Genomic DNA, 13,487 nt, shown 5'->3' with positions numbered 1-13,487 from the left:
CGATGTCCACCAACAAGGGAGCAAATCCGTCACAGTGATAGGACCCCCATAATGTATGATGGGCATTAAAGTCCCCCATAACAAGAATAGGGCTTGGAAGGGAAGAGAAGATGGAGTGTAATTCAGGAGCAAGAGAAGAATTAGGATGGGGAATGTAAAGGGATAAAAAGGATATATTAAAGGCTTTTATAGCCACGGCATTGATATGCTGGCTAAAAGGAGGTAAGGGAATTTGGGAGAAGGGAATAGAGTGCCTAATCAGGATGGCACTACCTGCATACCCATCACTTCTGTCATCCCTCAAACAGGAAAAACCCGGAATCCGAAATCGAGAACCGGGAATTAACCATGTCTCAGAGAGGGCAATAAGGACGGGTTTATATGAATTAATAAGGGAGAGGAGGTCAGGTTTCTTAGGACGAATGCTTTTACAATTCCATTGAAGGAATCTGATTGGGGCCATTTTTAAGGATGTTGAAGAGTTGATGTAAATCATTGGCAACGTTGGACGGTAAAGGGATTTCATTACATGTGCACAGAATGTTAAGGAGGATTTTGGTGAGTAATTCTAATAAGTTAGAATTGTTATTAGGAGGGGAGGGATTATCAGCATTTAGAGCACAACCATTTGGAGAGGAGGAAGGGCAATTGCCAACTATGGCTTGGTGGGCTTGTTTATCATACCCCTTCCCTTGAGGAACTCTAGGGGCAGGAGAACGGAAGATGGTCTGTCTATATGATCTATTAGGAGGTGGGGAGGATTTAGATGCACTAGGGCTTGATGGAATATATACAGGAGAGGAAAACATCTCTTTTGCTACCTCAGCGTAGGACCTGCGAACATTAGGGAAGCGAGAAGCTGCCTCCATGTAAGAGATATTGTCCTGAGACATAACAATTTTTATTGATTGCTGTCGCGAATACTCTGGACAATCCTTGTCTGTAGCAAAGTGTTTACCAGAACAGTGAAGGCATGTAGCATTATCTTTAGTAACCTCACACAACTCACCTGTATGAGATTGGGAACATTTAAAACATCTGGGAGTAGATCTACACTGAGTCTTAATGTGGCCATAACGACAACAGTTTAAACAAATTATAGTAGGGAGATTATATGTTGCAACGGGAAGAGAGGTATGGAATGAATATATTTTATTGGGAAGGATTTGGCCCTTAAACGTTATTACCACTGACTGAGTTGGAATCCAGTTCACAACTCCTTCGTTGATGGTTTTACGATTTAAACGCCTCATTTTTAATATTTCACCACAACCATGAGGAAGCTCGATAGACTCTATAAGATCCTCCATAGACCAGTCAACCGGAACACCTTTCACGAGACCCATTCTAGTTACATTGTAAGTTGGTAACGTTGCTTTGTACTTACAAAGTTCCAGTATCGGGTTTTTTAAAAAATCATTTGCAGATTGGGCTGAGGAAAATTGGACTTCTATTTTGTTGCGACCTACGTTTTTAACTCCATCATTAATAATACAACCAATTTTGTGCTTATGTAAAAACTGACCGAATTTGATGGCTCGGATTGAGTTACCTGCAGAAGGATCAGAAACTTCCCGGGAGACATGGACAATGAAAGGACCCTTATCGTCATCAGCGTAACTTTTAGGGCCGTCAGTAAAAGCGGGATTAATATAAACAGTCTGAATGGAAGGAGTTGCGGTAGTGGGATGAACGACTGTTTTTTTTGAGGAGGAATCGGGAGTGGCGGTGGATTTATCCCCGGAACGTTTGCGAGAGGAAGATTTATTTAGGTCAATAACTTTTTCCAAACCCCCGGGATCGGGAGGTTCAGGAGGAGGATCAACATCCATTATCTAACTACTTTAACTTACCAACTAATATACTATAACTATAAAAGTAAATAAACACTTACCGTAACCGAATATGGTTAGTAAAACCCAGAAACCATATAAATTAACTATTTGCACTAAAAAATTATGGAAAGAATAACAGAAAATGATTATAATAACACAGATATCTCACTAACACGTGTGTCAACCAAAGCTAACGCAAGCGAAACGACAAATCAACCCAATAATATCAATACAGTGCTAAACAATACAAGGATATTTTGTGATGTAAATATATGACGGCGGCAACAGATGTTCGACAAAAACAACGGACAGCGATAACAATGCGCTAGTGGCACGTGCACCTGACGTCATCTATTTAGTATAAAAACGGTCTACATCGCCTAGATAAATTATTAGAAACTTTGTCAGCCTCTGGTTTTTCTTTCAATATAAAGAAATGTTCTTTTCTTAAAACTCAAACTGAATATCTTGGTTACGTTGTTTCAGCAGGAGAAATTAGACCAAATCCAAAAAAAAAAAAATTCAAGCTTTAATTGATGTCCCTCCTCCGAAAACTATAACACAAGTCAGACAACTTATTGGTTTAGCCACTTACTTTAGACAATTTATCCCAAATTTCTCTCAGCTTATAAGACCATTATATCCATTAACTAGAGGCAAAGGTAAAATTCAATAGACAGTTAATCATGATCAAATTCACAAGAAAATAATTGATATACTGACCTCTGAACCCGTATTAAAAATATTTGATCCTTCTCTACCAATTGAGCTCCATACTGATGCTAGTTGTGATGGTTACGGTGCAGTGCTTATTCAAAAACTAAATGACAGACCTCATGTTGTTGCATATTTTAGTCTTAAAACAACTAGCGCTGAGAGTCGATATCACTCATATGAGCTGGAGACTTTAGCTGTAGTCACAGCAATTGAGCACTTCAGACACTATTTATACGGGCGAACTTTTACTGTATTTACCGATTGCAATTCTCTAAAAGCATCTCATTCCAAACGCGACTTAACACCTAGAGTACACCGTTGGTGGGCTATACTTCAAGCTTACAATTTTGATATTGTTTATAAAGAAGGTAGAAAAATGGCACATGCGGATTTTTTGTCTCGAAACTTATTAACAAGTAATATTGAGCCTCGAAAGGTTAATTTTTTAGAGTTAGACAAAGGTTGGTTGATTGTAGAACAAGAACGAGATTCCGAAATTTCAGATTTAAAAACTAAATTACAAAACCACCAGTTACCGGATGAAATAGCCCATACATATGATTTAAGACAAAATGTTTTATTTAGGAAAATCGATCGTAGAGGAATAACTAGTTGGCTTCCTATTATACAGCGCTCTCTTGTTTGGTCCCTTATTAGTCATGTCCATAACGAAATTAAACATTTAGGTTTCGATAAAACTTTAGACAAATTATACGAGTTTTACTGGTTTCCAGATATGTCTAAATTTGTTAAAAAAAAATTATTAATGCGTGCGTTGTATGCAAAACTTCTAAAGGCCCCAAGGATCTGGCGCTCAGCAAATACTTCATCCAATTCCTAAACATTCCATACCATGGCACACTGTTCATATAGATCTTACCGGGAAATTAAGTGGGAAAAATGCGCGAAAAGAATATTGTTCTGTATTAATAGACGCTTTTACAAAATTTGTTCTTCTTGAATATACACGAACTTTAAATTCTTCTCATGCAATAAAAACTATTAAAAATCCTGTAAATCTTTTTGGGGCTCCCAAACGCATTATAGCTGATCGTGGGCGTTGTTATGATTGTAGTGAATTTAAAGAATTTTGTAAAATAAATAACATAGAACTTCATTTAATAGCTACCGGTACCAGTCGAGCTAATGGTCAGGTTGAGAGGGTTATGCGAACACTAAAAAATATTCTTACTGTAATATAATGTAACTCAAATAATACTTGGCAGGATCAACTAGGAGAAATACAACTAGCTTTAAATAGTACTCGCTCTCGTACTACGGGTTTTTCGCCAATTGAGCTCATGTTTGGAATTCAAGGAAATTCCTTAAGCTTGGCTAGATTATCTCCTGGTTCATCTAATCCAAGTAGAATTAATGTCGACACGGCTCGTTTATCGGCATCAGATAATATAAGACGATTAGCGAGTGCTGATACTGTTCGATTTAATAAAGGGAAAGCTCGTATAAATCCTTTTAAAGTGGGAGATTTTGTATTTGTCAAATGTGAAGAGAGACATCAAACAAAATTAGATAAAAAAAATTTAAGGGACCTTTTAAAATTGTTACAGTTTTAGACAACGACCGTTACGAACTCAAAAAAATTAAACTGCTCTAACAGAATCTATAAGTACGCACATGAAAATTTAAGAGAAGTCCCTCAAGGCCAACAGGGTTTTATCGAGATTTCCCAAAATTATGACTCTGATGACGATGAAGGGCCCGTGACGGCGGAAGCCGAAACTATTGACTCTTGTAACACTATTTCGGGCGCATTGTTAGACAATTATGTATCAAGAGATGTTGACACTGATGATAATGTAATTAATTCCGAAGAAACTCTTTCTGTTGATTCTGTAGAAACTAGGTCCGCTGATTCTGAAGAGACTATGTCCGCAGATTCATTTAGAGATTAGATAGTTAAACATGTTTGAGCTGTAGGGGTTGTGTTAAACCTAGACCAGCAGCCTTAGTAAGCTGTAGGGATCTCACCTACTATTATGGGTTGACGATCTAGACCAGCGAATGTTAGCTGCAGGAATCTCACCTACTTTTGTGGGTTGACGATTTAGAGCAGCGGTTATGAGCTGTAGGGATCTCACCTACTTTTGTGGGTTGTCGATCTAGACCAGCAGTAGGAATTTGAAATACTGTAGAATTTTACCTTTCATATTGATGATAATGATTCACAATTACTGTTCTGTCTCCGTGTTTAATAAGTTGTTTTTTTTTATTTTTTTAGAAGAAAACTCTGCGCCCGAGGACGTGCGAGTGTCAAAATGGCCGTGACGGCGGCAACAGATGTTCGACAAAAACAACGGACAGCGATAACAATGCGCTAGTGGCACGTGCACCTGACGTCATCTATTTAGTATAAAAACCATCGTAATGTTAATCCGGCACGCATCACCCGGCTCCTACAAAGAGCCGCACCCGACGAAACCGGTCTGTACAATAGCGTCTCGCCGCGGCCGACCCAAAGGAAATCCCAAGCGGGACTTATCCTGACGGCCCCGACCGCGAGCGAGGCGTCTAGACTACGTTTTCCACCCACGACCGCAGGTCGCTCGCTGGACCTCCCCGAACGGGGTCTCATCCGGTGCGCTTGATCGGATCGTGGGAGTCTACGCGGTCACGGACCGGACTCGCCGAAACACAACCACAACCTTCAGAACACCAACATCTCATCGGAACGCCGATCACCACCTCTTCTCCGCTTCTTCTTCTCTACTTGCCACCTCGCTCATCCGCAGTCTTCACCACCAGCGACATGATTCATCGTGATACACACACAAAACACATTGGCAGCAGCAAGATGTCTCCGAACCCTCCTTCTGTACCACGACATCTGTCGTGCGCAGACATTCCCAGAGCAGGTCGTTCGCTGGACCTCCCCTTATGGGGTCTCATCCGGTGCGCTTGATCGCTCTGAGAATGTACGGAGGACCAAGAGATGTCTGCTGCACACGCCACGAGGGTACTTCCAATGGAATTACCCACCCCCAACGACCCGTCCGTAGTAACGGACGGCGAACAAAACACCGCAGTAGATAGGGCACGGCCCTAGGAACTGCCATCACCATTCCCCAAACCAGGGGGGTGCGTGAAATACCAACGAGCCGGCACGCATTTCTTTTGGATGCGTCTTGGTGCACGGACACTGTCCCAGTAGCCTGCCCTGACTGCCATTTTGGCATTCCACGCCATTATTATAGTTATAATAAATTAAATTTATGTATAATTAATTTATTAATTATAGTAAATTTAAGTGATATTATAATTATCAGTATAGTGATTAATTATATTAATTATATTATGTTATATCTCACTATAATAATTGATTAAGATTAAAGATATTTAATTCAATTAAATATTGAGTTCAGTATTAATTAATAATTAATACTGAACTCTTGATTATAATAAAGAAATTGTATAGACAATTTGATCTTTTACTTCTGATGTCAGCCTTAAACCCGACATATATATGTAGTGCGTAAACAAAATAATGATAAGTAAGGAAGGTGACATATTAAATCTATCTGATGGTTTTAAATTGGTGGTTTTTATTGTATATATATTTTTATAGGTAATGTGTGGAATATAATGTGTGCATTTATTTATGATTATGTTTATAATTTATATTATAATAAATATATATGTATGTAAATTAGGTAATTTAATGTTAAAGTGCCTATCTATATGTATAATCTATAATTAATATTGTTTTAAGTTTACTGTAGTATGGTGTTATTAGGTATTATGTTATATTAGTTACATCTATTATATTTGCAGTTATTTTATAAAAGATTGATTTGAATTTTAAGAAAATTCCTTTAAAATGTGGCTTTTAAGACTTTTTTTGAAATTATGAAGCGATTTTATTTCTTTGATATTCTTCGGCAAATTGTTGTAGGTATAAGCTCCGTCAAACAAAATACTTTTTTTTCCATAGATTGTTCTTGATGGGCCTAAACAGATGTTATTAACATTTCTAGTACTTCGCTGATGAAAATTTCTTTTTGTCGTGAAAATAATTTGAGATTGTATGTCTTTAGCAAGGATTTTTTTAATATGAATGCAGGTGTTGTATTTATAGATTTGAGTTAGGTTTATTAGTTTTGTTTCCTTATAAATCTTTGTAGTATTCGTTAAGTAGTTATATTTAAATAGAGTCTTTATAAGTTTATTTTGTGTTGTTTGTAATTTTTGTAGATTGGTTTTACTTGCAGAACCCCAAACTTCAATAAGATAGTCCAAATGTGGTTTAGCTAAAGAATTTTAGACAGTATAACATACATTTTTCGGAAGGCATCGTACTATGCCTCGCACAGCACCAATTATTGAGAGAATTTTTTTACGTGTTTTATCAATATGATGTTTCCACGTAAGCTGATTATCCAGGACTAAGCCAAGATATTTTTGTATATTGACCTTATTTATGAATTCCCCGTTAATTGAAAGAGGTTTAAAGTTGCCTATCTTTTTGTTTTTTGCAGCAAAAATTATGTAAGTTGTTTTAGACGCATTGATAGTCAGTAAGTTGGATTGGAACCAGGTATTCAGAGTATCTAAATCTTGTTGAGCTTGATTAATTACAACATCTATTGAATGACCATAGTAAAATAAAGCAGTATCATCAGTATACAGGGTAAGGTCCCCTTTTAATCCAATCTCATGTACATTATTTATATAAATTAGGAACAGTAATGGGCCCAAGATTGATCCCTGAGGAACACCAAAAGTGATCATCTGTGGCCTACTTTGGTGATTATCCAGTTGAACAATCTGCGTCCTGTTTTTTAAGTATGACTTAAGTATTTGATATGCCTGGTCCCTAACACCCAATGCCTCTAACTTCATCAAAAGAATTTTTGGCTGACTGTGTCGAACGCCTTTTTTAGATCTATAAATATTCCTAAGGCTATTTTCCTTTTATCGATGTTAACTCTTATATTTGTCACTAGATCGATGGCAGCTGACACAGTATTCGATTTAGATCTGAAGCCATATTGTTTTTCGTAAAGATACTCAGTAGAATTCAGAAATTTATTGAGCCGGTTATGTATGGCTTTTTCAATTATCTTTGACATTACCGGTAGCACCGATATAGGACGGTAATTGCTAGGATCCATCTTGTTTCCTGATTTAAATATTGGACGAACTTTGGCGATTTTTAGTGTTTCAGGGAAATATCCCTCTGTGAAGCATTTGTTGAAACATTTGATTAAATTCTGTGCTATAACATTTTTTAACGATCTAAGAACTTTTGTTGTGATTCCATCCACTCCTGAGCTGGTATTTGAGTCAAGGTTATTTATAATATTTATTAATTCTCGTGTTGTGATTGGTTCTAATTTTGTTAACTGTTTGTTTTTGCTTGTTGATTTACACATTGGAATTACATGTGATAAATTATTATGAAATTTGGAAGGTATTTTGTTGGCGAGTTCACTCCCTACTCTGGAGAAAAATGAATTAAAACAATCACAAATTTCCTCAATATCGGTCAATATAGAAGATGATTGTAACTTTGACGGTATATGGTTACTATCCTTTTTATCGCAAGTTAAATTATTAATAAGTTGCCACATTTTTGAGGATTTTTCTGATATTTTTTAAATTTTTTGTAATAATATTGACTTTTTGCTGATTGTATATTTGAAAAAACAGTGTTCCTTTGCTGCTTAAATTCCTTGAATAGCTTTTAATCTTCAGGTGCTTGTTTTAGGTTATGCCACAGTTGATTTCTTTTATTTATTGATGTAATTACATTTTTATTTATCCATTCTTTACACGGCGGAATTAATACTTTAATTTTTATTATTTTATTATTAGCAATTTCACGCTTCAATAAGGCTTCTAATTCGCCATACTCCGTAATCATGGTTTTACCAATAATATTTTCAACATACTTTACGAGATTCGTGTAATTTATTGATTCATATTGATACCTCTTTATACGCTCTGGTCCTGTTCTTTTAATCTCAAGGTACAATTGACAGTAGAGTACAGCTAGATGAAAACTGTTTTTTGTTAGATTTGTACTCACATGGTCCAGGATTGTTTTTGACGATGTTGTTTCTCGGGTACAATATTCATTACTGATTTTATTCAGGATTTTAATATTGTTTTCTTGGAGGATATCTTTGTAGTCTTGAACAGATTTTTCTTTGCTGAGTAAATTCAAATTAAAATCGCCATACACGATTACACGGTTCCGTTTATCTAGAAATTGATTGTAGTTTTCAAGAAATTCATGAAGACTAGCCGTAGGTTGTTTGTAGATGACACCGACGTCAAGGGAGAGTGTTTCTAAATGTACCCACATAAAGTGGTTTCCATCATCATATTTTTCATGCACCATATTATGCTTGAGATTATTGTGCACGTAAACAGAAACACCTCCCTTGTATTCGTTCTAAAGTTAAAATAGTGCGTATAGTTTGGGAGTCTGAGTCTATTTCCTTGAACCTCATCCTTAATCCAAGTCTCAGTGAGTATTAAGACATGAATTGTAGTTTGAAAAGACTCGTTCACACATCTCAATTCTTCTAATTTTCAGGGCTTTACTAAACTCCTTATATTAGCATATAGAAATTTTAAAGATTCATTAGTAACAGTCACTTCATCGTATGTTTTGCAAACTTCGTGTGTAACGTAGTTGTTTTCTTTTTTATGTATCATATTTTCTCTTTGACTCAGTTTTTTGGCTGCTGTTGTGTAATTTTTGGACATCCTTTTATGTAATTTATAATTAGATTATTTTCTCCATTTGCTGTACGTTGACGCAATTCTTCTCTCAAATTCAACATGGCTTGTCTTTGGCTCGGTGTCTGGTCTGAGCAAATTTTGATGTTTGGACCAATAATGTTAAATTTGCTTTTAAGTATAGTTTTTGATGTTTCTGAGGATGAAAAGCATACCTTAAGCGGGCGTGTCTTCTTTCCATCGTATTTACCTAGACCTAATATTTTTGTAGGTCCTGGACAATCAGTGTGAATGGTAAGTAACAATTTCTTTACTTCTGATCTGTCCAATTCTCTTTTCTTCTCCATGCTATTCATATGTACTTCTGGTATACCCATTATTATAATGTTTTTGCTACGTTCTATGCGTTCATGTACTTCAAACGCCATATTATTACAATTTAAACTATTTAGTTGTTGCAAAGAAGCTGTCTTTAATTGATTACATTAGAGCATATGAAGACCAGTTTCAAGAGCCTTAACTTTTTCTTCATGAACGTTTACACTGCTTTTGAGATCTTCAATCTGTATTTTGAAGTTATTATTCTCAGCTTTTAATTGGACCACTGTATTCTTGATGTCGCTTATCTGTTCTTTTATTAAAGAAATGTCTTTCTTTTTTTTTTTTATTGCCCGGGAGGGCAAATGACTCTGCTCCACCTGATGGTAAGTGGTAGTAGAGTCCAAACGCGACGACGGCTAGTGCAGTTGGGAAAGGTGATCTGCTCTAGCCGCCCCCGCCTTGCCGGCCCGCAAGATGCCTCTTCACGCCTCGCTTGAAGGAACCCAGGTCATAAGAGGAGGGGAATACGTGCGCTGGTAAAGAATTCCATGTTTTGGAAGTGCGACAAAGAAAAGAGTTGCCAAATTTCTTTGTACGCGATGGAATTGATGTCACAGTTAAGCGGTGACATCGAGAACCAGCACGCGTGGACTTGTGAAGGAAAGAGGAAGCAGGAATAAGGGAGAATAGTTCCTCTGAGCACTCGCCGTGACACATTCGATAGAAAGCGCTGAGTGCCGCTATCTCTCGACGCAATTGTAAAGGCTCGAGGGTGTTGGTGACCTTTACATCGCCAATAATGCGAACCGCACGTCGCTGCAACCGATCCAAGGCCTCCAGTAGGTACTTAGCGGAGCCATCCCAGAGGTGCGAGCAAAATTCCTTTCCTTATCATACTAGTATTCTCAGCCTGAGATCTTCCAAATTCCTTGAGTAACGCTAATATTTCTCTCTTAAGTTCCTTAAATTGGATGTCGAAGTTATCATCTGGTACTATACACTTGCGGATAGATATATTTTGAATATCGAAATCAGTAGTGTCAAGATTAGACAAATCAGGTTGGGAGCTATTATTGCCTCCTTGTGTATTCATGTTTAATAATTAATTGATTAATAATCTGAACCAAAAAGACAAAAAATACTGTATCCGCTCCGCTTGTCGCTTCGCTCGGGTACCCTGTGTGTAAGCCTTAACTGAGTACCACCGTGCTCAGCGCGCGCGACAGCGCGTCGACTTGATTTTATTCCCTTTCGCTCTTGCACTTATCGTAGATTGTCAGAAAAACCATGCGTTGAACATAAAACTTTACACTGATTACTATTAAGTTAAAATTAGAAAAGCACGTAATTTTTAAAATATATTTTTTAATATATTATAGGTACCGTTCCGAATAAATCGAACTACCTCTTGATCTAATTGTATTTAACTTCAGACTATTTAGTCTGTTATTTTCAATTTGTAAGATCATTTAGGTACCGTTTGCTAAAGCAAACTACCTCTGAAAACAATGTAAACTTTGGTTATTATTGACAGAGTAAAAAGTGTTTATTTGAACACCGAATATGTCTAACACCGATATTTACACTAACCCTACAACAATTTCAAGTATAATATAATTCCTAAAAAAACATAAAATTTCATCGAAGATAACATAAATAGTTAAAAGTAAAGTATGAAGAATATATACAAATATATCATAAATTTCCTTAGAATTGTCATTTAGTTTGATAACGCTGTTGCAGCGTTATATTATAGATAGATAATAAAATAATTGTAATATTTTAACAAAATGTTTTGTAATACACTTCCTAACGTATTGTAATAATAATTGGCAAAGATTTTCTACGATTATCAAAAATAGTCGTTTATAATTTATTTGAGCCGAGATCGCCCAGTGGTTAGAACGCGTGCATTTTAACCGATGATTTTGGGTTCAAACCCAGGTAGGCACCACTGAATTTTCATGTGCTTAATTTGTATTTATAATTCATCTCGTGCTCGGCGGTGAAGGAAAACATCGTGAGGAAACCTGCATGTGTCTAATTTCAACGAAATTCTGCCACATGTGTATTCCGCCAACCCGCATTGCAGCAGCGTGGTGGAATATGCTCCAAACCTTCTCCTCAAAAGGAGAGGAGGCCTTTAGCCCAGCAGTGGGAAAATTTACAGGCTGCTAATGCTAAAAAATGCTAATGCTAAAATAATTTATAACTAAAATGCTGTTATGAAGATCAAATTTTACATTTCCCTATTTAGTAAAAACTACACACTATTTTATCTCTGTCAACAATAAAATCGTACCTTCGTATACGAAGTGACGTTATTACCGAACATATAGGTACCAATCGAAATAACAAAATCAGTTTTATTTTTTTAACCGATAACCCTCTTAACCATCATTATTATATTAACACAATTAAATAATCTTGAGATTAAATAAGAATTAAAGATTTCAAAGATGCTAATAAACTGCAACATTATTATGTAGGGTAAGAATAACAACAAAACTGATTAGATACCGATTTATATATAATACTCTTTATTGCACTGATAAATTTTACATATCTTAGAAATAAGACCAGAAGTTATTTTTTTAAATACAAATTTATTTACTACCCTCAAGAAAACAATTTACAAAACAAATCTACTTTGAAAGCAATTAAATTTAACAAACCAAAATTAATTTAAACGAAAACTAATAATGAAACACCTCTGAAGCTATTACAAAAATTACGGAACAATCTAACAAAAAACCCAACGGGCAGAATGACGTTGCTGAGATGTTGACCCGATAACAGCCGAACAGCAAAGAGAGCAAAGTTCTCGTGTTGCTATCCCTTCCACCTGACGTCATCGCGCCGATGTACTAGGTCGAGAGGGATTTTCCTCTGAGACATAGTAATTTACCTCTTAGTTTACATTTAGTTTTTGAATCAATTGGTACGTACCTATTTTATCCTTATAAAATGGATCCTGGCAGGATCGCCACTTGTACAGGTCACTATTTGGCACGTGGTTAATAATGAAACAACACAGTTCGATTTCTAACGGACACGTCTTGCTCGTACGGCGAACTAATTGATCATCCTATGGCCAATGCCGTACCCCTACTATTGCTCGCCTTACGCGTAGGCTTGTCCATATTTATTTATACACTACCTCTTATAATACACTACAGAGCTTATTTTTACACACTGAGTAAATATTTATGTGTTCTATCTCTTTTTAGGAACAGAATTTCCTTAAAGTAAAAAATTTAGGCCCTACGACAAAGTCAAAGTCAAAAATCTTTATTCAATATAGAAGTGTTTATACTTGCTTATTGATTGTCAAAAATCTACCACCGGTTCGGAATTTAGCACCTCGGACCTGAGAAGAACCGGCGAAAGAAACTCAGCGGGATATATATATTTTTTTTTAGCCTTTTTCCATGTACAATTTTAGTTATTTGAAACAGCCTGGAGGCGATCATTTCATTCACATTCACACACAAGGTGTGCAGTCAACTAAAAAGTCATTAGTGTTGTAATATCCTTTAGCACACAAACGCTCTTTAACGACTCTTTTGAATTTTATAATTGAATAATTTTGAACGTTTTCTGGGATCCTGTTGTAAAAACGTATACATTTCCCCAAAAAAGAGTTACTAACCCTGTGTAATCGGGTACTTGGAGTAACAAGTTTATTCTTGTTCCTAGTGTTAATAGAATGTACGTCACAATTTCTGGGAAAATCATTTATGTTTTTGCGTACATACATAACATTATGAAAAACAAATTGAGAAGCGACAGTCATTATTTTAACTTCTTTAAATTTACCTCTTAACGTATCTTTTGGGTCCAGGTTATAAATTGCACGAATAGCCCTCTTCTGCAGTACAAAAATAGTATTAATGTCAGCTGCATTAT

This window comes from Vanessa atalanta, chromosome W, assembly GCF_905147765.1.
Source record: "Vanessa atalanta chromosome W, ilVanAtal1.2, whole genome shotgun sequence".
NCBI lineage: Eukaryota > Metazoa > Arthropoda > Insecta > Lepidoptera > Nymphalidae > Vanessa > Vanessa atalanta.
Note: the sequence above shows the minus strand (reverse complement) of the source record.